Genomic DNA, 24,308 nt, shown 5'->3' with positions numbered 1-24,308 from the left:
AGGGCCAGCCTTAAAGGGCCAGCCTTAAAGGGCCAGCCTTAAAGGGCCAGCTTAAAGGGCCAGCCTTAAGGGGCCAGCTTAAAGGGCCAGCCTTAAAGGGCAAGCCTTAAAGGGACAGCCTTAGAGGGCCAGCTTAAAGGGCCAGCCTTAGAGGGCCAGCTTAAAGGGCCAGCCTTAAAGGGCCAGCTTAAAGGGCCAGCCTTAAAGGGCCAGCCTTAAAGGGCCAGCCTTAAAGGGCCAGCTTAAAGGGCCAGCCTTAAAGGGCCAGCCTTAGAGGGCCAGCTTAAAGGGCCAGCTTTAAAGGGCCAGCCTTAAAGGGCCAGCCTTAAAGGGCCAGCCTTAAAGGGCCAGCTTAAAGGGCCAGCCTTAAAGGGCCAGCTTAAAGGGCCAGCCTTAAAGGGCCAGCCTTAAAGGGCCAGTTTAAAGGGCCGGCCTTAAAGGGCCGGCCTTAAAGGGCCAGCCTTAAAGGGCCAGCCTTAAAGGGCCAGCTTAAAGGGCCAGCCTTAGAGGGCCAGCCTTAAGGGGCCAGCTTAAAGGGCCAGCCTTAAAGGGCCAGCCTTAAAGGGCCAGCCTTAGAGGGCCAGCTTAAAGGGCCAGCCTTAAAGGGCCAGCTTAAAGGGCCAGCCTTAGAGGGCCAGCCTTAAGGGGCCAGCTTAAAGGGCCAGCCTTAAAGGGCCAGCCTTAAAGGGCCAGCCTTAAAGGGCCAGCCTTAGATGGCCAGCTTAAAGGGCCAGCCTTAGAGGGCCAGCTTAAAGGGCCAGCCTTAGAGGGCCAGCTTAAAGGGCCAGCCTTAAGGGGCCAGCTTAAAGGGCCAGCCTTAAAGGGCCAGTCTTAAAGGGCCAGCCTTAGAGGGCCAGCCTTAAAGGGCCAGCTTAAAGGGCCAGCCTTAAAGGGCCAGCTTAAAGGGCCAGCCTTAGATGGCCAGCCTTAAGGGGCCAGCTTAAAGGGCCAGCCTTAAAGGGCCAGCCTTAAAGGGCCAGCTTTAAAGGGCCAGCTTAAAGGGCCAGCCTTACAGGGCCAGCCTAAAGGGCCAGCCTTAAAGGGCCAGCCTTAAAGGGCCAGCTTAAAGGGCCAGCCTTAAAGGGCCAGCCTTAAAGGGCCAGCTTACAGGGCCAGCCTTAAAGGGCCAGCTTAAAGGGCCAGCCTTAGAGGGCCAGCCCTAAGGGGCCAGCTTAAAGGGCCAGCCTTAAAGGGCCAGCCTTAAAGGGCCAGCCTTAGAGGGCCAGCTTAAAGGGCCAGCCTTAAAGGGCCAGCTTAAAAGGCCAGCCTTAGAGGGCCAGCTTTACAGGGCCAGCTTAAAGGGCCAGCCTTAAAGGGCCAGCCTTAAAGGGCCAGCTTAAATGGCCAGCCTTAAAGGGCCAGCTTAAAGGGCCAGCCTTAAAGGGCCAGCTTAAAGGGCCAGCCTTAAAGGGCAAGCCTTAAAGGGCCAGCCTTAAAGGGCCAGCCTTAGAGGGCCAGCTTAAAGGGCCAGCCTTAGAGGGCCAGCTTAAAGGGCCAGCCTTAAGGGGCCAGCTTAAAGGGCCAGCCTTAAAGGGCCAGCCTTAAAAGGCCAGTCTTAAAGGGCCAGCCTTAGAGGGCCAGCCTTAAAGGGCCAGCTTAAAGGGCCAGCCTTAAAGGGCCAGCCTTAGATGGCCAGCCTTAAGGGGCCAGCTTAAAGGGCCAGCCTTAAAGGGCCAGCCTTAAAGGGCCAGCCTTAAAGGGCCAGCCTTAGGGGGCCAGCCTTAAAGGGCCAGCTTAAAGGGCCAGCCTTTGAGGTCCAGCCTTAGAGGCCCAGCCTTAAAGGGCCAGTTTAAAGGGCCAGACTTAGATGGCCAGCCTTAAAGGGCCAGCTTAAAGGGCCAGCCTTAAAGGGCAAGCCTTAAAGGGCCAGCCTTAAAGGGCCAGCCTTAGAGGGCCAGCTTAAAGGGCCAGCCTTAGAGGGCCAGCTTAAAGGGCCAGCCTTAAGGGGCCAGCTTAAAGGGCCAGCCTTAGAGGACCAGCCTTAAAGGGCCAGCTTAAAGGGCCAGCCTTAAAAGGCCAGCTTAAAGGGCCAGCCTTAAAGGGCCAGCTTAAAGGGCCAGCCTTAGATGGCCAGCCTTAAGGGGCCAGCTTAAAGGGCCAGCCTTAAAGGGCCAGCCTTAAAGGGCCAGCCTTAAAGGGCCGGCCTTAAAGGGCCAGCCTTAAAGGGCCAGCTTAAAGGGCCAGCCTTAAGGGGCCAGCTTAAAGGGCCAGCCTTAAGGGGCCAGCTTAAAGGGCCAGCCTTAAAGGGCAAGCCTTAAAGGGCCAGCCTTAGAGGGCCAGCTTAAAGGGCCAGCCTTAGAGGGCCTGCTTAAAGGGCCAGCCTTAAAGGGCCAGCTTAAAGCGCCAGCCTTAAAGGGCCAGCTTAAAGGGCCAGCCTTAAAGGGCCGGCCTTAAAGGGCCAGCCTTAAAGGGCCAGCTTAAAGGGCCAGCCTTAAAGGGCCAGCTTAAAGGGCCAGCCTTAAAGGGCCAGCTTAAAGGGCCAGCCTTAGAGGGCCAGCTTTACAGGGCCAGCGTAAAGGGCCAGCTTAAAGGGCCAGCCTTAGAGGGCCAGCTTAAAGGGCCAGCCTTAAGGGGCCAGCTTAAAGGGCCAGCCTTAAAGGGCAAGCCTTAAAGGGCCAGCCTTAGAGGGCCAGCTTAAAGGGCCAGCCTTAGAGGGCCTGCTTAAAGGGCCAGCCTTAAGGGGCCAGCTTAAAGGGCCAGCCTTAAAGGGCCAGCCTTAAGGGGCCATCTTAAAGGGCCAGTCTTAAAGGGCCAGCCTTAGAGGGCCAGCTTAAAGGGCCAGCCTTAGAGGGCCAGCTTAAAGGGCCAGGCTTAAGGGGCCAGCTTAAAGGGCCAGCCTTAAAGGGCCAGCCTTAAAGGGCCAGCTTAAAGGGCCAGCCTTAAAGGGCCAGCCTTAAAGGGCCAGCTTAAAGGGCCAGCCTTAAAGGGCCAGCCTTAGAGGGCCAGCCTTAAGGGGCCAGTCTTAAAGGGCCAGCCTTAGAGGGCCAGCCTTAAAGATCCAGCTTAAAGGGCCAGCCTTAAAGGGCCAGCTTAAAGGGCCAGCCTTAAAGGGCCAGCCTTAAAGGGCCAGCTTAAAGGGCCAGCCTTAAAGGGCCAGCCTTAAAGGGCCAGCTTAAAGGGCCAGCCTTAAAGGGCCAGCTTAAAGGGCCAGCCTTAGAGGGCCAGCCTTAAGGGGCCAGCTCTTTAAGGCTGGCCCTCTAAGGCTGGCCCTTTAAGGCTGGCCTTCTAAGGCTGGCCCTTTAAGGCTGGCCCTCTAAGGCTGGCCTTTTAGGCTGGCTCTTAAAGCTGGCCTTTTAAGCTGGCCCTTAAAGCTGGCCCTTTAAGGCTGGCCCTCTAAGGCTGGCCCTTTAAGGCTGGCCCTTTAAGGCTGGCCCTCTAAGGCTGGCCCTCTAAGGCTGGCCCTCTAAGGCTGGCCCTCTAAGGCTGGCCCTTTAAGGCTGGCCTTCTAAGGCTGGCCCTTTAAGGCTGGCCCTCTAAGGCTGGCCCTTTAAGGCTGGCCCTCTAAGGCTGGCCTTTTAGGCTGGCCCTTAAAGCTGGCCTTTTAAGCTGGCCCTTAAAGCTGGCCCTTTAAGGCTGGCCCTTTAAGCTGGGCCTTTAAGGCTGGCCCTCTAAGGCTGGCCCTTTAAGCTGGGCCTTTAAGGCTGGCCCTCTAAGGCTGGCCCTTTAAGGCTGGCCCTCTAAGGCTGGCCCTTTAAGGCTGGCCCTCTAAGGCTGGCCTTTTAGGCTGGCCTTTTAAGCTGGCCCTTAAAGCTGGCCCTTTAAGGCTGGCCCTTTAAGGCTGGCCCTTTAAGCTGGGCCTTTAAGGCTGGCCCTCTAAGGCTGGCCCTTTAAGCTGGGCCTTTAAGGCTGGCCCTCTAAGGCTGGCCCTTTAAGGCTGGCCCTCTAAGGCTGGCCCTTTCAGGCCAGAAACATGTAGCAACATGTCAGTCCACTTTACAAAATTTACCGGTAAATAATCCAACACTTATACATCCAATTCAAGATGGCCATCCTTCATAGTTGCAGTAAAAGTTCACTATTGGCATTCATCCCACTCTACTGTCTAGCAATGTGTTTAGCAGTTGAAATATGCATGTGCTGGAAATGGTGTGTTCCTAACGTCCGAGTGTACTCGGAAGATGAAAACTTGAGCTTTGTTGTCCTTCACATTGTCCCGGAACACATTGGGAGCGTTGTCTCCGTCAAAGGCAATATTAGCGACATCTGGTGGAAGAAGGAAGGCAAAGCAATCTCGCTACAACGAGTGAAAGACAGATCGCCATTACAAACAAAAATGCTTTAATTAGTTCATGTCATTAACAGTTCAATTGCTTGGTGATCATTATATGCACAAGTTAGCGCCAAAATAACCAGTCCGTTTCAATGCGCGCTGTGACGTAAGATGCTCATGACGTCAGCGGTCACGTGATGAAATGGTCACCATTTGGAAGCAGTGTGACTCAGGAAGACTTGACACACTTCGAGGCTTCGGGCTCATTTCACCATCTCTACTAAAAACAAATAGTTGATGGAAAAGCAGAAATCATGAAAATAATGCGTGTAACATCTATTCGCCTTCTTACAGTGTGCATGTTCATCGTTTCGTCGCATGCTTGAGCTTCATGGCCAATTTTTACACGGATTTACGCACCACATTTCCCAAAACGGTGGAAACTTTGGGTCTTGGGAGTTAACTCGGAGTTATGAGGGTGTTAGCGGAGCAATGCTGTCACCTAGTGGCGTTATGGCAGTACTGCAGTGATTTCAAATTGTCACTTTGTTCCAACGATTGAGGGAAGGTTGTCATGTAGCTATGATACCTATTAAGTATCCTCCCTGCTGCGTTAGGAACCTTGGGGGCTGGTCTACAATTGGGTGTGGAGGGGGTGAGGGGTTTCCTTGGGGCTACTCCTTTGCCCTCGGCATGGTTCTGGCTCGGTCACCCTTCTATTTTAACCGCACTAGATACAGGCACGGGACCCACCATAGCCCAGCTGTCCTCCACCTTGAACTACTTGACCAACCCATATATTCATACCGTATATAAACCACATAGAGGCCAGCCCTTTGGAGTGGGTCTCTTTAGTTGACTTATTTTTTATTGCATAATATACACAATGCCATTTCATCACACACATGGGTGAGGCGGGCTTGGCTGGGGTTCCAAGCAGCAATTGAAGACAAGGACAATCCTCCATGTCCAAAGCAGGGATGTCAGAGAGCGGGCGGCAGCAAAGATACGTCCAACAGTTGAGAGTCAGTGAAAGGGCTGCTGGAGTACACGACATCCTCGTCTGAGTTTGCAGCAGAGTCGTACAGCATGGGGTCCACGTCGAGATCCAAATGAGTCTCTAGGATGTCATCGCTCAGTCCTGAACCAACCACAAGAAAGACAGAGGAAGCAAAGTGCACAGTACGGGTCAAAGGTCACAACAACTAACCTTACATGAGACGTCACACGTTTGTCTCCATGAAGGTACAGTGCATCCGGAAAGTATTCACAGCGCTTCACTTTTTCTACATTTTGTCATGTTACATTCATGTTTTGAATATATTAAAAATAGAAAACCAAAAAAATCACATTTACATAAGTATTCACAGATCTTTCTACAGCTCAATTGGAGTCCACCTGCAGTAAATTCAGTTGATTGGACATGATTTGGAAATACAATAACTGTCTATATAAGGTCCCACAGTTGACTGTGCATGTCAGAGCACAAACGCCAAGCATGAAGTCAAAAGAACTGTCTGTAGACCTGCGAGACAGGATTGTCTTGAGGCACAAATCTGGGGAAGGATACAGAAACATTTCTGCTGCTTTGAAGGTCCCAATGAGCACAGTGGCCCCCATTATTCGACTAGTCAGGATAGAAGGAAAAATGAATGCAGCAATATATAGAGATATCCTGGATGAAAATATTGTGGGACCTTATATAGACAGTTATTATATTTTCCAAATCATGTCCAATCAACTGAATTTACTGCAGGTGGACTCCAATTACGCTGTAGAAAGATCTCAAGGATGATCAGTGGAAAAAAGATGCACCTGAGCTCAATTTTGAGCTTCATGGCAAAGGCTGTGACTACTTATGTAAATGTGATTTTTTGTTTTCTATTTTTAATAAATTCAAAAAAGTAAAAAAAAAACTTTTTCACATTGTCATAATGGAGTATTTTGAGGTAAGAGATTAAATTAATACAATTGGGAATGAGGCTGTAACTTGACAAAATGTGGAAAAAGTGAAGCGCTGTGAATACTTTCCGGATGTACTGTATGTGCCCTGGGATTGGCTGGCCACCGGTCCAGGGTGTACCCCGCCTCTCGCCCCAAATCAGGCTCCAGCATACCCCCACCCTAGTGAGGATAAGAGACATAGAAAATGAATGAATAACTAAACCATGTTGGTGTCATTCAACAGCTGTACTGTAATCTTACCTTGTCTAAGCTGTTGGGACCAAATTCTTGAGCGTCAACATCCTTCAGTATTCTGTTAAATGGATGGAGAATGCTGCACATGTAATTCATGTGGCAGCCAGAATATCTATTCATTAGTGCAGTCCAAAAAAGGAAAAGCAAGGCGATGGGGGCAGAAGGCATACCATGGAGCAGTCCAGAGACAAAAGAACTCCCAAAAACAGCTGGAGGAGGTCGCGGTCCACTGGGCAGTACACTGAAAAAAAATTTGGAGTGCCATTTACTTGAGAAAAGCTAGGTAACAATTTGCACGCACAATTCCCAAGCAACTTTTCCTTGGGAAATACTCTGGTCAAATTTACTTTTTTTGAATGAAAAAGGTACTCTTTGCTAGTAAATTTGACCCCAAACTACCTTTGAATCTACTTCAAAATCCATATAAATGTACTCGCTTTTCAGGATTGTTTAACTAGTTTTCCCTGACTTTATTTGAATATGATTGTGTAGTATTTTTTAAGATGGCCTTCTTTGAATGAAATGATCTTAACACATCTTCTACAAAACATTATTTCAAACCAGAACAGCTTCACTGCATTTGTACTAAAGCTGTATTTACTTCCAGATGACGGTGCACAAAAACGCAACACAGCCACAGGTTGAGGTACCTGTGAAATTAATTCAACATTTCATAACTAAACCAAAGACCTGGGATTTATTCCCTTAATTGGGAATCGTATTATTAGAATGATTATTTTTTGACTTCCACTTTCCTCATGCAGGTATGGACTTCCCACACTAGTGTGCCAGTCGCCTCCTTCTGGACTTTTGGTGTCTACTATACACTCAATTGGAGTCCACCTGCAGTAAATTCAGTTGATTGGACATGATTTGGAAATATAATAACCTTTTTCACATTGTCATAATGGAGTATTTTGAGCTAAGAGATTAAATTAATACAATTGGGAATGAGGCTGTAACTTGACAAAATGTGGAAAAAGTGAAGCGCTGTGAATACTTTCCGGATGCGCTGTATGTGCCCTGGGATTGGCTGGCCACCGGTCCAGGGTGTACCCCGCCTCTCGCCCCAAATCAGGCTCCAGCATACCCCCACCCTAGTGAGGATAAGAGACATAGAAAATGAATGAATAACTAAACCATGTTGGTGTCATTCAACAGCTGTACTGTAATCTTACCTTGTCTAAGCTGTTGGGACCAAATTCTTGAGCGTCAACATCCTTCAGTATTCTGTTAAATGGATGGTCAAATTTATATCTGGCCCTAACGAGCCCTAGCCAGCCCTAAAGAGCCCTGGCCCCAACTCGCCCTAGCCAGCCCTGGCCCCAACTCGCCCTAGCCCCAACTCGCCCTAGCCAGCCCTGGCCCCAACTCGCCCTAACTCGCCCTAGCCAGCCCTAAAGAGCCCTGGCCCCAACTCGCCCTAGCCAGCCCTGGCCCCAACTCGCCCTAGCCAGCCCTAACTCGGCCCTAAAACCCTCCTCCAACCATAGCCCTAAAACCCTAACCCAAACATTCAAACGAGATCTATGTTGACTACTTACCCAACGGCGCAGCGCAGACTACTCATGTTTCCTTCGGTTAGCTGGTCCGTTGATACCACCATTCTCTGCCAGTCTGTCTTCTTCCTCTTTTGTTTCAACGCTCCAAGGCGTATTACTGCCCTCCACAGGTTGGGCACAAGTGTAAGAAGGCTGGGGGGGCTGGGGCGAGGGAGTGGGGGGCTGGGGTGTGGGACGGGGGAGGCTGGGCCTAAATGTAGAAGGCTGGGGGGCTCGGGGACTGGGGTGTGGAAGGCTGGGCCCAAATGAGGAAGGCAGGGGGTGAGGGAGGGGGGAGGCTGCTATTTCTACTTGCTATGTACTGCCAACTAGGGGTCACTTTAAAGTAATGCTATTCTACTCGGTAAATACCACCATCTCGTGGTCACTTTAATGGACTGCTGCTTCCAACAATGCAATCTCAATGGGCGACGTTTTTCGCCAGTAACTCCCCAACGAAAGGTCGTATAAACATAGAACCGACTTCTGCCTACACAAATTCAGCTGCAAGCTTTCCGTTGAGACCCCCAAGCCAAACAAACTTGGGTGCCCTCATTCCATCCCAAGACCTGCAAAACATCCTTACCGCCAAAGGACAAAACCCCTGAGACTCCAGCGCTACCCCCTGGGTCAGCACCCAGCGCAAACGCACGAGGAAAGAGAAAAACCTTGACCAAGGTCAGCCACCGGGAGAGGAATCCGGCGATTACGGTGACCAGCTGTCCCTGCTCTTGGATCTGATGGCGCGAGGGGAATCGGTTCCCCCCACTCCCCCACCAACCCGGGCCACAGAGGCCCTTCGGCGTTGGGAGTCAGAATTCGCTTTCTGTTGAGAACCCTAAGAAATTGAAAAATAGAATCCAGGAATCTGAACCTGTAAAACCTGTAAAACCTCATCCCAAGACCTGCAAAACATGCTTACCGCCGAAGGACAAAACCCCTGAGACTCCAGCGCTACCGCACGAGTAAAGAGAAAAACCTCGACCAAGGTCAGCCACCGGGAGAGGAATCCGACCATTACGGTGACCAGCTGTCCCTGCTCTTGGATCTGATGGCGCGAGGGGAATTGGTTCCCCCCACTCCCCCACCAACCCGGGCCACAGAGGCCCTTCGGCGTTGGGAGTCAGAATTCGCTTTCCGTTGAGAACCCTAAGAAATTGAAACCTGTGAAACCTGTGAAACCTGTGAAACCTGTGAAACCTGTGAAACCTGTGAAACCTGTGAAACCTGTGAAACCTGTGAAACCTGTGAAACCTGTAAAACCTGTAAAACCTGTAAAACCTGTGAAACCTGTAAAACCTGTGAAACCTGTAAAACCTGTAAAACCTGTAAAACCTGTAAAACCTGTAAAACCTGTAAAACCTGTAAAACCTGTAAAACCTGTAAAACCTGTAAAACCTGTAAAACCTGTAAAACCTTATCCCAAGACCTGCAAAACATCCTTACCGCCGAAGGACAAAACCCCTGAGACTCCAGCGCTACCGCACGAGTAAAGAGAAAAACCTCGACCAAGGTCAGCCACCGGGAGAGGAATCCGACGATTACGGTGACCAGCTGTCCCTGCTCTTGGATCTGATGGCGCGAGGGGAATCGGTTCCCCCCACTCCCCCACCAACCCAGGCCACAGAGGCCCTTCGGCGTTGGGAGTCAGAATTCGCTTTCCGTTGAGAACCCTAAGAAATTGAAAAATAGAATCCAGGAATATGAACCCTGTGAACCCTGTAAAACCTGTAAAACCTGTAAATCCTCATCCCAAGACCTGCAAAACATCCTTACCGCCGAAGGACAAAACCCCTGAGACTCCAGCGCTACCGCACGAGGAAAGAGAAAAACCTCGACCAAGGTCAGCCACCGGGAGAGGAATCCGACGATTACGGTGACCAGCTGTCCCTGCTCTTGGATCTGATGGCGCGAGGGGAATCGGTTCCCCCCACTCCCCCACCAACCCAGGCCACAGAGGCCCTTCGGCATTGGGAGTCAGAATTCGCTTTCCGTTGAGAACCCTAGAGAAATTGAAAAATAGAATCCAGGAATATGAACCTGAATATGAACCGACATTGCTTCAAACAATATTATGTGTGTTAGCCTGTTAAACTATTCAATCTGCAACATTTTACACACACACTGAATGTTGAACCTGAATTTGCCAACAAATAGTTTAACGTCTGTCACCCCCTTGTGACAGCTCTTAGTTTTCCTCAGTTCCTCGTTCATGCCCTTGTTTTGTATTTCCTTCCTGTGTTGCTCTGCTGTGTTTTCAGTTGATGTCCATTATCTCCCGCACCTGTTTCTCATTATTTGTGATGCCTATTTGGTTCAGGTGCGCGCTCCTTTCTTTGTTGGGTCATTGATGTTGTTTTCTCTGTTGAACATGCTAGTGCGTTGGTCTGCTGCATAGTATCAACAATAAATGCCTTTTTACCTGCTATTGGGTCCTCATCTCTGCATCCTGGGGTCGTGCCGTAAAGCTCCCAAGCCGGAATGTGACAACCTCTCTGTGCTAACCACAAAAAAGAAAAATAATTATCTAACCAGATCATTTAACTTTGAGACAGACAACATGTGGTGCTAAAGTTAGCTTTCTGCTTGTTTAAAGCATCGGCAGCTTACCGGAGCAAAGGTAGCTTAACACACAGCCAGTGCAATCCTAGCCTCAAGAGGCTGACACTGCACTTCCTGCAAGCCCTCCAAAATGCACGCCAGGTCCTCAACAACCAACCCCGCTGCAAATTAAAACAACCATGGCTGCGGTCACATGATGCACCGTCACCGGTACACGCCCAGTAATTTTATGCCTACCTTTCACATACGCTGCTGATGGCACGACAGACCAGAGCCCGCCACCGGAGCGCGCCAACACAGCCTCGACAGGTGAACAGCAAGGAACAATGAGCGCCCCGGTGACGCCAAGACCCATCAATAACCCTGGCACCGCCTCGCAATCGAGCCCCAACAGCTGATGCCAATTCAGGTGGAAGCGCAACAACGCTCAACCTACCAAAAATGCTGCACATGTAATTCATGTGGCAGCAAGAATATCTGTATTCATTAGTGCAGTTCATTAGTGGAGTGGAGTATTTTGAGGTAAGAGATTAAATTAATACAATTTGGAATGAGGCTGTAACTTGACAAAATGTGGAAAAAGTGAAGCGCTGTGAATACTTTCCGGATGCACTGTATGTGCCCTGGGATTGGCTGGCCACCGGTCCAGGGTGTACCCCGCCTCTCGCCCCAAATCAGGCTCCAGCATACCCCAACCCTAGTGAGGATAAGACATAGAAAAGAGTTTCTACCGGAGTGTCCACCAAACTTGACCTAAGAACCCAATGTAGCATGAAAACCAAATAAGACCTGAGACTAGTGTGCTTGGATATACGCAGCGCTCACTTTTGCATCACATCTGCCTCCCGTTTCTGCTGCTCAGTCGAGCGGTCGGAGTCTTTGGAAGTGAATTTAGCCTCATGATCACCACGAGGACATTTGCTCGGAATCAGCATCTGCAACAATTGCATGTGAAGTCTGGTGCGAGTTAAGACTAGAATGAGAGATCGCCTACCTTGAGTTCAGCTCGAAGAAGAATCTGACTCTCTGGGGAGGCGCCATCCAGATGGAACCACTGATCCAGGACCAGTTCTGGTTCCGAGAGCAGCTCTCTGATTGGGACGACTAAGGAACCCATGGGCAACGTCCAGCTGTGAGAGAGCTGGAGAAACAAAGTGTAAAGGTAGTAATACAAGTCAAGTTTGTTGATATCACATGGTGGAAATACTAAAAATAATATTGTTAACTTACCTTGACAACAACATTCTCTTCTCTAGGGTCATGAACCAGGAAGCAGAACGCCTCATTCCACTGAGGTGATGTCGTGCGATCACACACCTACAGCAAAGATGGACGTGTTAGTCCCGGATGCCAATACCCTGGTTATTATTTGGCTAGTTGCCACGCTTAGTAGTCTCACAGTAGTTTTGTGGGATGTTTTTCCAAGAAGCATATCCGCTCCCACTTTTGGCTCTTTTCCACTCTTTTCCACCTGTTGACACGCCACATGGGTCATAATAAAACACAGATCATGCCTCCTCAGTACCTCCTCGACTCACTTACTGGTAAACCATCTGCTTGTTCGATGAAGACAAACAAAAGTCCCACAGATGGAACGGCTTTGTTCTGGTAGGACTGCCTGGAGTAGAACTTGAGAATCTGAAGAGAATGGTTCGATATTAGTATTTTTTATAGTTGAATGAAGCATTAGTACGCTTTTTCTTCTTCTGGAAGCACCCCCCTTATCCAGTTGGTCTGCCTCCGAGGCTGTTGGAAGCCATTCCAGGATCAGGTGAACGCGACCTGACTTGACATCACTGAGCGTGTACTGATACACTGATACATAAAACACACACAATCCTTTGAATGCTTGAACAATTCAATGACAATAATATAAGCCGTTTCCATACCTGATCCGTGTACTGAGAATCAATTATGTCCTTCAGTTTGACCTTCAGCCTGCATGTTGAGAAACATGACAATTATTTCAACCACTTGATAATGGAATGGATTTCTTTTCTCTAATTCATGTTTATTTTTATTTATTTACACTGCAATATTTGATATTTATACATATATATTTAATATCATTTGCGTTCTACATGAATGTTCTAAATGATTCCAACCATATCAAATTCTACAACCTGTCTTTAATATACTGTAAGTGTGTGACATAATTTTTCTTGTGAATCGGACAATAAAGTGTAGATAAAGGAGGATGGCGGTGCTCTTCTCAATACTGGCATCGCTGCGCTGGAGGTAGTAAGCAGTATTATCAAGCAGTTGCAGTATGTGACAGTATCGATAATAACAACACTACTAATGTGTACTGGAAGCAGTACCTTCCCATAAAGTCATCCTTCATGTCCATGTCTTTATCAAACACCTCCAGATGTAACCTGATGGAGCAACAAAACTCATCATTTATCATCTGGTACATGTATTCATAATGTGACGAGTTGCTACTTTACTGTGGCCAGCAAGCTTTCTACAAATGGATTAAGGATTAAATATTCTAAAACAAAAGATGCAGATTGGGCATTGATACTTTTATGTTGAAAGAACTCAATTGTACATCAATAACTCCTGTAACCACAAATCTCACTCTCTCAATTTCTGCGGCAGTTTTTCCTTGTGTATGGAAGGCATCAGCTGTCATTCAATATATAAGAACGTAGATCCTTGTCCGTTTCCAATTTCAAACCAATCTTCGACTTGAAAAAAGGTTTTGACACTGTAAAGCATAGAATAACCTAAACCATGTTGGTGTCATTCAACAGCTGTACTGTAATCTTACCTTGTCTAAGCTGTTGGGACCAAATTCTTGAGCGTCAACATCCTTCAGTATTCTGTTAAATGGATGGAGAATGCTGCACATGTAATTCATGTGGCAGCCAGAATATCTGTATTCATTAGTGCAGTCCAAAAAAGGAAAAGCAAGGCGATGGGGGCAGAAGGCATACCATGGAGCAGTCCAGAGACAAAAGAACTCCCAAAAACAGCTGGAGGAGGTCGCGGTCCACTGGGCAGTACACTGAAAAAAAATTTGGAGTGCCATTTACTTGAGAAAAGCTAGGTAACAATTTGCACGCACAATTCCCAAGCAACTTTTCCTTGGGAAATACTCTGGTCAAATTTACTTTTTTTGAATGAAAGAGGTACTCTTTGCTAGTAAATTTGACCCCAAACTACCTTTGAATCTACTTCAAAATCCATATAAATGTACTCGCTTTTCAGGATTGTTTAACTAGTTTTCCCTGACTTTATTTGGAGCAATTTATAAGTAATATTTACATGATTTAAGCTACCACCTACACCACTTTTCTAATATGATTGTGTAGTATTTTTTTTAAGATGGCCTTCTTTGAATGAAATGATCTTAACACATCTTCTACAAAACATTATTTCAAACCAGAACAGCTTCACTGCATTTGTACTAAAGCTGTATTTACTTCCAGATGACGGTGCACAAAAACGCAACACAGCCACAGGTTGAGGTACCTGTGAAATTAATTCAACATTTCATAACTAAACCAAAGACCTGGGATTTATTCCCTTAATTGGGAATCGTATTATTAGAATGATTATTTTTTGACTTCCACTTTCCTCATGCAGGTATGGACTTCCCACACTAGTGTGCCAGTCGCCTCCTTCTGGACTTTTGGTGTCTACTATACACTCAATTGGAGTCCACCTGCAGTAAATTCAGTTGATTGGACATGATTTGGAAATATAATAACCTTTTTCACATTGTCATAATGGAGTATTTTGAGGTAAGAGATTAAATTAATACAATTTGGAATGAGGCTGTAACTTGACAAAATGTGGAAAAAGTGAAGCGCTGTGAATACTTTCCGGATGCGCTGTATGTGCCCTGGGATTGGCTGGCCACCGGTCCAGGGTGTACCCCGCCTCTCGCCCCAAATCAGGCTCCAGCATACCCCCACCCTAGTGAGGATAAGAGACATAGAAAATGAATGAATAACTAAACCATGTTGGTGTCATTCAACAGCTGTACTGTAATCTTACCTTGTCTAAGCTGTTGGGACCAAATTCTTGAGCGTCAACATCCTTCAGTATTCTGTTAAATGGATGGTCAAATTTATATCTGGCCCTAACGAGCCCTAGCCAGCCCTAAAGAGCCCTGGCCCCAACTCGCCCTAGCCAGCCCTGGCCCCAACTCGCCCTAGCCCCAACTCGCCCTAGCCAGCCCTGGCCCCAACTCGCCCTAGCCCCAACTCGCCCTAGCCAGCCCTGGCCCCAACTCGCCCTAACTCGCCCTAGCCAGCCCTAAAGAGCCCTGGCCCCAACTCGCCCTAGCCAGCCCTAACTCGGCCCTAAAACCCTCCTCCAACCATAGCCCTAAAACCCTAACCCAAACATTCAAACGAGATCTATGTTGACTACTTACCCAACGGCGCAGCGCAGACTACTCATGTTTCCTTCGGTTAGCTGGTCCGTTGATACCACCATTCTCTGCCAGTCTGTCTTCTTCCTCTTTTGTTTCAACGCTCCAAGGCGTATTACTGCCCTCCACAGGTTGGGCACAAGTGTAAGAAGGCTGGGGGGGCTGGGGCGAGGGAGTGGGGGGCTGGGGTGTGGGACGGGTGAGGCTGGGCCTAAATGTAGAAGGCTGGGGGGCTCGGGGACTGGGGTGTGGAAGGCTGGGCCCAAATGAGGAAGGCAGGGGGTGAGGGAGGGGGGAGGCTGCTATTTCTACTTGCTATGTACTGCCAACTAGGGGTCACTTTAAAGTAATGCTATTCTACTCGGTAAATACCACCATCTCGTGGTCACTTTAATGGACTGCTGCTTCCAACAATGCAATCTCAATGGGCGACGTTTTTCGCCAGTAACTCCCCAACGAAAGGTCGTATAAACATAGAACCGACTTCTGCCTACACAAATTCAGCTGCAAGCTTTCCGTTGAGACCCCCAAGCCAAACAAACTTGGGTGCCCTCATTCCATCCCAAGACCTGCAAAACATCCTTACCGCCAAAGGACAAAACCCCTGAGACTCCAGCGCTACCCCCTGGGTCAGCACCCAGCGCAAACGCACGAGGAAAGAGAAAAACCTTGACCAAGGTCAGCCACCGGGAGAGGAATCCGGCGATTACGGTGACCAGCTGTCCCTGCTCTTGGATCTGATGGCGCGAGGGGAATCGGTTCCCCCCACTCCCCCACCAACCCGGGCCACAGAGGCCCTTCGGCGTTGGGAGTCAGAATTCGCTTTCTGTTGAGAACCCTAAGAAATTGAAAAATAGAATCCAGGAATATGAACCTGTAAAACCTGTAAAACCTCATCCCAAGACCTGCAAAACATGCTTACCGCCGAAGGACAAAACCCCTGAGACTCCAGCGCTACCGCACGAGTAAAGAGAAAAACCTCGACCAAGGTCAGCCACCGGGAGAGGAATCCGACCATTACGGTGACCAGCTGTCCCTGCTCTTGGATCTGATGGCGCGAGGGGAATTGGTTCCCCCCACTCCCCCACCAACCCGGGCCACAGAGGCCCTTCGGCGTTGGGAGTCAGAATTCGCTTTCCGTTGAGAACCCTAAGAAAGTGAAACCTGTGAAACCTGTGAAACCTGTGAAAACCTGTGAAAACCTGTGAAAACCTGTGAAAACCTGTGAAAACCTGTGAAACCTGTAAAACCTGTAAAACCTGTAAAACCTGTAAATCCTTATCCCAAGACCTGCAAAACATCCTTACCGCCGAAGGACAAAACCCCTGAGACTCCAGCGCTACCGCACGAGTAAAGAGAAAAACCTCGACCAAGGTCAGCCACCGGGAGAGGAATCCGACGATTACGGTGACCAGCTGTCCCTGCTCTTGGATCTGATGGCGCGAGGGGAATTGGTTCCCCCCACTCCCCCACCAACCCGGGCCACAGAGGCCCTTCGGCGTTGGGAGTCAGAATTCGCTTTCCGTTGAGAACCCTAAGAAAGTGAAACCTGTGAAACCTGTGAAACCTGTGAAACCTGTGAAACCTGTGAAAACCTGTGAAAACCTGTGAAAACCTGTGAAAACCTGTGAAAACCTGTGAAAACCTGTGAAAACCTGTGAAAACCTGTGAAAACCTGTGAAAACCTGTGAAAACCTGTGAAAACCTGTGAAAACCTGTGAAAACCTGTGAAACCTGTAAATCCTTATCCCAAGACCTGCAAAACATCCTTACCGCCGAAGGACAAAACCCCTGAGACTCCAGCGCTACCGCACGAGTAAAGAGAAAAACCTCGACCAAGGTCAGCCACCGGGAGAGGAATCCGACGATTACGGTGACCAGCTGTCCCTGCTCTTGGATCTGATGGCGCGAGGGGAATCGGTTCCCCCCACTCCCCCACCAACCCAGGCCACAGAGGCCCTTCGGCGTTGGGAGTCAGAATTCGCTTTCCGTTGAGAACCCTAGAGAAATTGAAAAATAGAATCCAGGAATATGAACCTGTAAAACCACCCGCACAAAACGAAGATCCGCCACCGACAAACCCTGACATCCAAGGATTGGAACAAGATTTGGAGGAACCCTCCACCTCTGGGAACCCTCCACCTCTGGGACGCCGGAAGGCCATCCATCCCAACCACTTCTCTTCGTTCTCGGCTCGATCCAACAGTTGCCGGGGCCTGCCTGGATGCCGGTATCCAAACAGAACCAGAGGTATCCTCATCCCAAGACCTGCAAGACCTGCAAAACATCCTTACCGCCGAAGGACAAAACCCCTGAGACTCCAGCGCTACCCCCTGGGTCAGCACCCAGCGCAAACGCACGAGGAAAGAGAAAAACCTCGACCAAGGTCAGCCACCGGGAGAGGAATCCGACGATTACGGTGACCAGCTGTCCCTGCTCTTGGATCAGATGGCGCGAGGGGAATCGGTTACCCCCCGGTCCCCTACCAACTCGGACCACATAGGCCCTTTGCTGTTGGGAGTCAGAATTTGCTTGACGACGCCCCACTACTTACGCCACCAAGGGAGTCACCTGCGGAAAAAGGCCAATGGGAAGATATACTGGCGGACATCAGCTTCGACAGTTCTATGTCCGGCTCAATCGGCGGGAGCCAAAAGCAACTGGTCCAGCGTCATCGGCACACCACCAGGAAAATGGTTGATTGGCAACTTGCCGTGCGGAAGAGATTCGTCATCCTGGGAGATTCCAGTTTCCACCAAATGACTTCCCAGACCTGCAGGTGGACAGCTTTCCGGGGGACACCTTCAGGAATGCCAAGGATCTTCTTGCCAACGCAATCGTTCCCACAAAGGTGGAAAAACTGGTGTTGTCCTTCGGGATCAACAGAAGAACCTGGAAGCACAAACACCCCACCTTTGCTAACTTGTGACTATTGTCAGGAGAAGACAGCATGAACATTTCAGTGCATCCTAACCCTTCCATTGGTTAAGACGGGGAGAAGAACCCAGAGTTGAAGCTGCAGATACTGTTTTTGCCCCACAGGCCTGGTGTGAGTGGAGAGCGCTAGCAAGGCTGGCCTTCATCCAGCCTGTAGAAGACAGCACAAACACTTCAGTTCATCCTAACCCCTGACTCCAACCCCGGACCCTAACCCTGGTTGTCAACGGGGGATCATCACTTGTGGTTAATACAAAAATATATATAATTATATTATATATTTATAGATATATAAATACAAAAATAGGGGTCACTGTAATCTACTGCTGTTTCTACTTGGTATGTACCGCCAACTAGTGGTCATCATGCACGTCACATGGCCTACTACAATTTGAGCTTGCAAGTGCAGTAATATCAGAACTGAAAATGACAGATGAGCACAAACTGACAACATGTACATTGTGCAAATGTGGCAAACTAATACATTTCAATGACTCGCGTGGCAAAGAACACTTTCTGGCAGTGTGATCTGGACAATTCTAAATGGGACAGGAAGACAATGGTTGAGAGAAGTTAACAAGGGACACTTCCTATAATTATTGTTTTTGCACAGGTAAATGCTTTGTGGTCAACATTCACCCACCAACTGTAAAATACAATTTCAGGTCAAATTCACAATTTTAGCACAAACTATATACTAGCTATGACTGTACAGCCAGCATAGATGTTCAACAATGGGTGACTTTTTCTCTCCTAAGACTCCTAACTCTCTTCTAAGTTATGACATATGCACTCACACACATCAACTGATGAGATGATAATTAAACTCATTGAATCCCTGAAAGCAACACATCAAGCTGTTGAGTAACACTATCATAAACAAGACCAAAAAAAATGTCCCTACTTAAATGACTGGGGTCAATATCTGGCACCATAGTACTACTGCACCTTTGTTTATTTAACTAACTAAACCAGGTTTAACTAACTATAAACGTTAGCTAAACCATTTGTTAGCTAGAAGGTTAGCCAAAACACTTGTTAGCTAGAACATTAGCACAGTTCAAACAGGCACTTTTGCAAATTTACCATTGGCTTAGCTCACAATACGTCTGTGGTAATGTTGGTTTAATACGAGAATATTACATGATAGAGATAAAGACATGCTACTCACCAGTGACGAAAGCGCACTGCTGCCGTCGGCGGGGTTTGAAAGAAATTCAAAATAAAAGCGCGCGCGCTAAAAATGTACAATAACGTCATACCATTTGTCAACAACATTCCAGCACATGAGGAGCAAATTGCCAGCACATGTCAACAACAACAAAATATAATCATTCACAAAAACAGGACTGGGGCTGCTCTTGGATCAGCTCACCTTGTACAGTATCTACAGTTAATGTCTATAGATACCGTGTTATTAGGAAAATATAGCCAGCCGAAAGCATGTTGATTGTGAGTATGCTCAAAGACAATGTCACTAGAAAAGTCTGATGCAAGACTCCCTTGGTGCACTCTACTTTTATGGCGTTCAATGAAGAGTAGACATTTGTGCTAACTCTAGCACCATGTGTTGTGTCTATTTAAAAGTTAAATGATCTGGTTAGATAATTATTTTATATACTATACCTCTGTCTCGTTCTTTTTTAAGTGTGATCTTATGTGACTGAGGAGTACAGACTGAAAATGGTTGCTCAGATGTGCATAAAGGACACTAAAAAGTCACAATTAAGTATGATATCTTGACAGGTGACTACTCAGTGCACCAAGTGTCTGAAATGTGCACATGCAATCATCATGGAGGCATGGGAGGGGGCTCATTTTTGAAAAGTGGTTGTGCTGCAATCTACAGTGTTTAAATAGATGTTCTAGTGGTAAAAAAAAAAGCTGAACAGAACTTACAGTGCCGAGTCACGTTCGTTGCAGCAACCTGAAAACACATACACAAAATATTAGACAGGGCACCACTTTTGAAGTTTAAACCTCTGTCAGAGCTAGCAAAGTACAACAGAACACACCGACATTGCTTCAAACAATATTATGTGTGTTAGCCTGTTAAACTATTCAATCTGCAACATTTTACACACACACACTGAATGTTGAACCTGAATTTGCCAACAAATAGTTTAACGTCTGTCACCCCCTTGTGACAGCTCTTAGTTTTCCTCAGTTCCTCGTTCATGCCCTTGTTTTGTATTTCCTTCCTGTGTTGCTCTGCTGTGTTTTCAGTTGATGTCCATTATCTCCCGCACCTGTTTCTCATTATTTGTGATGCCTATTTGGTTCAGGTGCGCGCTCCTTTCTTTGTTGGGTCATTGATGTTGTTTTCTCTGTTGAACATGCTAGTGCGTTGGTCTGCTGCATAGTATCAACAATAAATGCCTTTTTACCTGCTATTGGGTCCTCATCTCTGCATCCTGGGGTCGTGCCGTAAAGCTCCCAAGCCGGAACGTGACAACCTCTCTGTGCTAACCACAAAAAAGAAAATTAATTATCTAACCAGATCATTTAACTTTGAGACAGACAACATGTGGTGCTAAAGTTAGCTTTCTGCTTGTTTAAAGCATCGGCAGCTTACCGGAGCAAAGGTAGCTTAACACACAGCCAGTGCAATCCTAGCCTCAAGAGGCTGACACTGCACTTCCTGCAAGCCCTCCAAAATGCACGCCAGGTCCTCAACAACCAACCCCGCTGCAAATTAAAACAACCATGGCTGCGGTCACATGATGCACCGTCACCGGTACACGCCCAGTAATTTTATGCCTACCTTTCACATACGCTGCTGATGGCACGACAGACCAGAGCCCGCCACCGGAGCGCGCCAACACAGCCTCGACAGGTGAACAGCAAGGAACAATGAGCGCCCCGGTGACGCCAAGACCCATCAATAACCCTGGCACCGCCTCGCAATCGAGCCCCAACAGCTGATGCCAATTCAGGTGGAAGCGCAACAACGCTCAACCTACCAAAAATGCTGCACATGTAATTCATGTGGCAGCAAGAATATCTGTATTCATTAGTGCAGTTCATTAGTGGAGTGGAGTATTTTGAGGTAAGAGATTAAATTAATACAATTTGGAATGAGGCTGTAACTTGACAAAATGTGGAAAAAGTGAAGCGCTGTGAATACTTTCCGGATGCACTGTATGTGCCCTGGGATTGGCTGGCCACCGGTCCAGGGTGTACCCCGCCTCTCGCCCCAAATCAGGCTCCAGCATACCCCAACCCTAGTGAGGATAAGACATAGAAAAGAGTTTCTACCGGAGTGTCCACCAAACTTGACCTAAGAACCCAATGTAGCATGAAAACCAAATAAGACCTGAGACTAGTGTGCTTGGATATACGCAGCGCTCACTTTTGCATCACATCTGCCTCCCGTTTCTGCTGCTCAGTCGAGCGGTCGGAGTCTTTGGAAGTGAATTTAGCCTCATGATCACCACGAGGACATTTGCTCGGAATCAGCATCTGCAACAATTGCATGTGAAGTCTGGTGCGAGTTAAGACTAGAATGAGAGATCGCCTACCTTGAGTTCAGCTCGAAGAAGAATCTGACTCTCTGGGGAGGCGCCATCCAGATGGAACCACTGATCCAGGACCAGTTCTGGTTCCGAGAGCAGCTCTCTGATTGGGACGACTAAGGAACCCATGGGCAACGTCCAGCTGTGAGAGAGCTGGAGAAACAAAGTGTAAAGGTAGTAATACAAGTCAAGTTTGTTGATATCACATGGTGGAAATACTAAAAATAATATTGTTAACTTACCTTGACAACAACATTCTCTTCTCTAGGGTCATGAACCAGGAAGCAGAACGCCTCATTCCACTGAGGTGATGTCGTGCGATCACACACCTACAGCAAAGATGGACGTGTTAGTCCCGGATGCCAATACCCTGGTTATTATTTGGCTAGTTGCCACGCTTAGTCTCACAGTAGTTTTGTGGGATGTTTTTCCAAGAAGCATATCCGCTCCCACTTTTGGCTCTTTTCCACTCTTTTTCACCTGTTGACACGCCACATGGGTCATAATAAAACACAGATCATGCCTCCTCAGTACCTCCTCGACTCACTTACTGGTAAACCATCTGCTTGTTCGATGAAGACAAACAAAAGTCCCACAGATGGAACGGCTTTGTTCTGGTAGGACTGCCTGGAGTAGAACTTGAGAATCTGAAGAGAATGGTTCGATATTAGTATTTTTTATAGTTGAATGAAGCATTAGTACGCTTTTTCTTCTTCTGGAAGCACCCCCCTTATCCAGTTGGTCTGCCTCCGAGGCTGTTGGAAGCCATTCCAGGATCAGGTGAACGCGACCTGACATCACTGAGCGTGTACTGATACACTGATACATAAAACACACACAATCCTTTGAATGCTTGAACAATTCAATGACAATAATATAAGCCGTTTCCATACCTGATCCGTGTACTGAGAATCAATTATGTCCTTCAGTTTGACCTTCAGCCTGCATGTTGAGAAACATGACAATTATTTCAACCACTTGATAATGGAATGGATTTCTTTTCTCTAATTCATGTTTATTTTTATTTATTTACACTGCAATATTTGATATTTATACATATATATTTAATATCATTTGCGTTCTACATGAATGTTCTAAATGATTCCAACCATATCAAATTCTACAACCTGTCTTTAATATACTGTAAGTGTGTGACATAATTTTTCTTGTGAATCGGACAATAAAGTGTAGATAAAGGAGGATGGCGGTGCTCTTCTCAATACTGGCATCGCTGCGCTGGAGGTAGTAAGCAGTATTATCAAGCAGTTGCAGTATGTGACAGTATCGATAATAACAACACTACTAATGTGTACTGGAAGCAGTACCTTCCCATAAAGTCATCCTTCATGTCCATGTCTTTATCAAACACCTCCAGATGTAACCTGATGGAGCAACAAAACTCATCATTTATCATCTGGTACATGTATTCATAATGTGACGAGTTGCTACTTTACTGTGGCCAGCAAGCTTTCTACAAATGGATTAAGGATTAAATATTCTAAAACAAAAGATGCAGATTGGGCATTGATACTTTTATGTTGAAAGAACTCAATTGTACATCAATAACTCCTGTAACCACAAATCTCACTCTCTCAATTTCTGCGGCAGTTTTTCCTTGTGTATGGAAGGCATCAGCTGTCATTCAATATATAAGAACGTAGATCCTTGTCCGTTTCCAATTTCAAACCAATCTTCGACTTGAAAAAAGGTTTTGACACTGTAAAGCATAGAATAACCTAAACCATGTTGGTGTCATTCAACAGCTGTACTGTAATCTTACCTTGTCTAAGCTGTTGGGACCAAATTCTTGAGCGTCAACATCCTTCAGTATTCTGTTAAATGGATGGAGAATGCTGCACATGTAATTCATGTGGCAGCCAGAATATCTGTATTCATTAGTGCAGTCCAAAAAAGGAAAAGCAAGGCGATGGGGGCAGAAGGCATACCATGGAGCAGTCCAGAGACAAAAGAACTCCCAAAATCAGCTGGAGGAGGTCGCGGTCCACTGGGCAGTACACTGAAAAAAAATTTGGAGTGCCATTTACTTGAGCAAAGCTAGGTAACAATTTGCACGCACAATTCCCAAGCAACTTTTCCTTGGGAAATACTCTGGTCAAATTTACTTTTTTTGAATGAAAAAGGTACTCTTTGCTAGTAAATTTGACCCCAAACTACCTTTGAATCTACTTCAAAATCCATATAAATGTACTCGCTTTTCAGGATTGTTTAACTAGTTTTCCCTGACTTTATTTGGAGCAAATTATAAGTAATATTTACATGATTTAAGCTACCACCTACACCACTTTTCTAATATGATTGTGTAGTATTTTTTTAAGATGGCCTTCTTTGAATGAAATGATCTTAACACATCTTCTACAAAACATTATTTCAAACCAGAACAGCTTCACTGCATTTGTACTAAAGCTGTATTTACTTCCAGATGACGGTGCACAAAAACACAACACAGCCACAGGTTGAGGCACCTGTGAAATTAATTCAACATTTCATAACTAAACCAAAGACCTGGGATTTATTCCCTTAATTGGGAATCGTATTATTAGAATGATTATTTTTGACTTCCACTTTCCTCATGCAGGTATGGACTTCCCACACTAGTGTGCCAGTCGCCTCCTTCTGGACGTTTGGTGTCTACTATACACTCAGTTGGAGTCCACCTGCAGTAAATTCAGTTGATTGGACATGATTTGGAAATATAATAACTGTCTATATAAGGTCCCACAGTTGACTGTGCATGTCAGAGCACAAACGCCAAGCATGAAGTCAAAAGAACTGTCTGTAGACCAGCGAGACAGGATTGTCTTGAGGCACAAATCTGGGGAAGGATACAGAAACACTTCAGCTGCTTTGAAGGTCCCAATGAGCACAGTGGCCTCCATCCCTACAGTGAAGCATGGTGGTGGCAGCATCATGCAGCAGCAGCAGGAACTGGCAGACTA

At 47.1% G+C, this 24,308-nt stretch overlaps 1 long non-coding RNA gene across 1 annotated transcript; it reads right to left on the bottom strand.

The window, feature by feature from the left end:
• Positions 1–16,758: 16,758 nt before the first annotated feature.
• Positions 16,759–20,292, bottom strand: LOC144894461 (uncharacterized). Its single transcript, XR_013625071.1, has 3 exons — positions 20,224–20,292; positions 17,874–19,763; positions 16,759–17,791 (listed from the first exon to the last, which is right to left on the bottom strand). It is a non-coding gene; the product is annotated as an uncharacterized LOC144894461 (long non-coding RNA).
• Between the last annotated feature and the right edge of the window lie 4,016 nt (positions 20,293–24,308).

Source organism: Doryrhamphus excisus, linkage group LG20 (assembly GCF_037039965.1).
Source record: "Doryrhamphus excisus strain RoL-2023G ecotype Guam linkage group LG20, RoL_Dexc_Guam_v1.1, whole genome shotgun sequence".
Lineage (NCBI taxonomy): Eukaryota > Metazoa > Chordata > Actinopteri > Syngnathiformes > Syngnathidae > Doryrhamphus > Doryrhamphus excisus.
The sequence above is the reverse complement of the archived record's forward strand: the minus strand, read 5'-3'. Positions and strand labels throughout refer to the sequence as shown.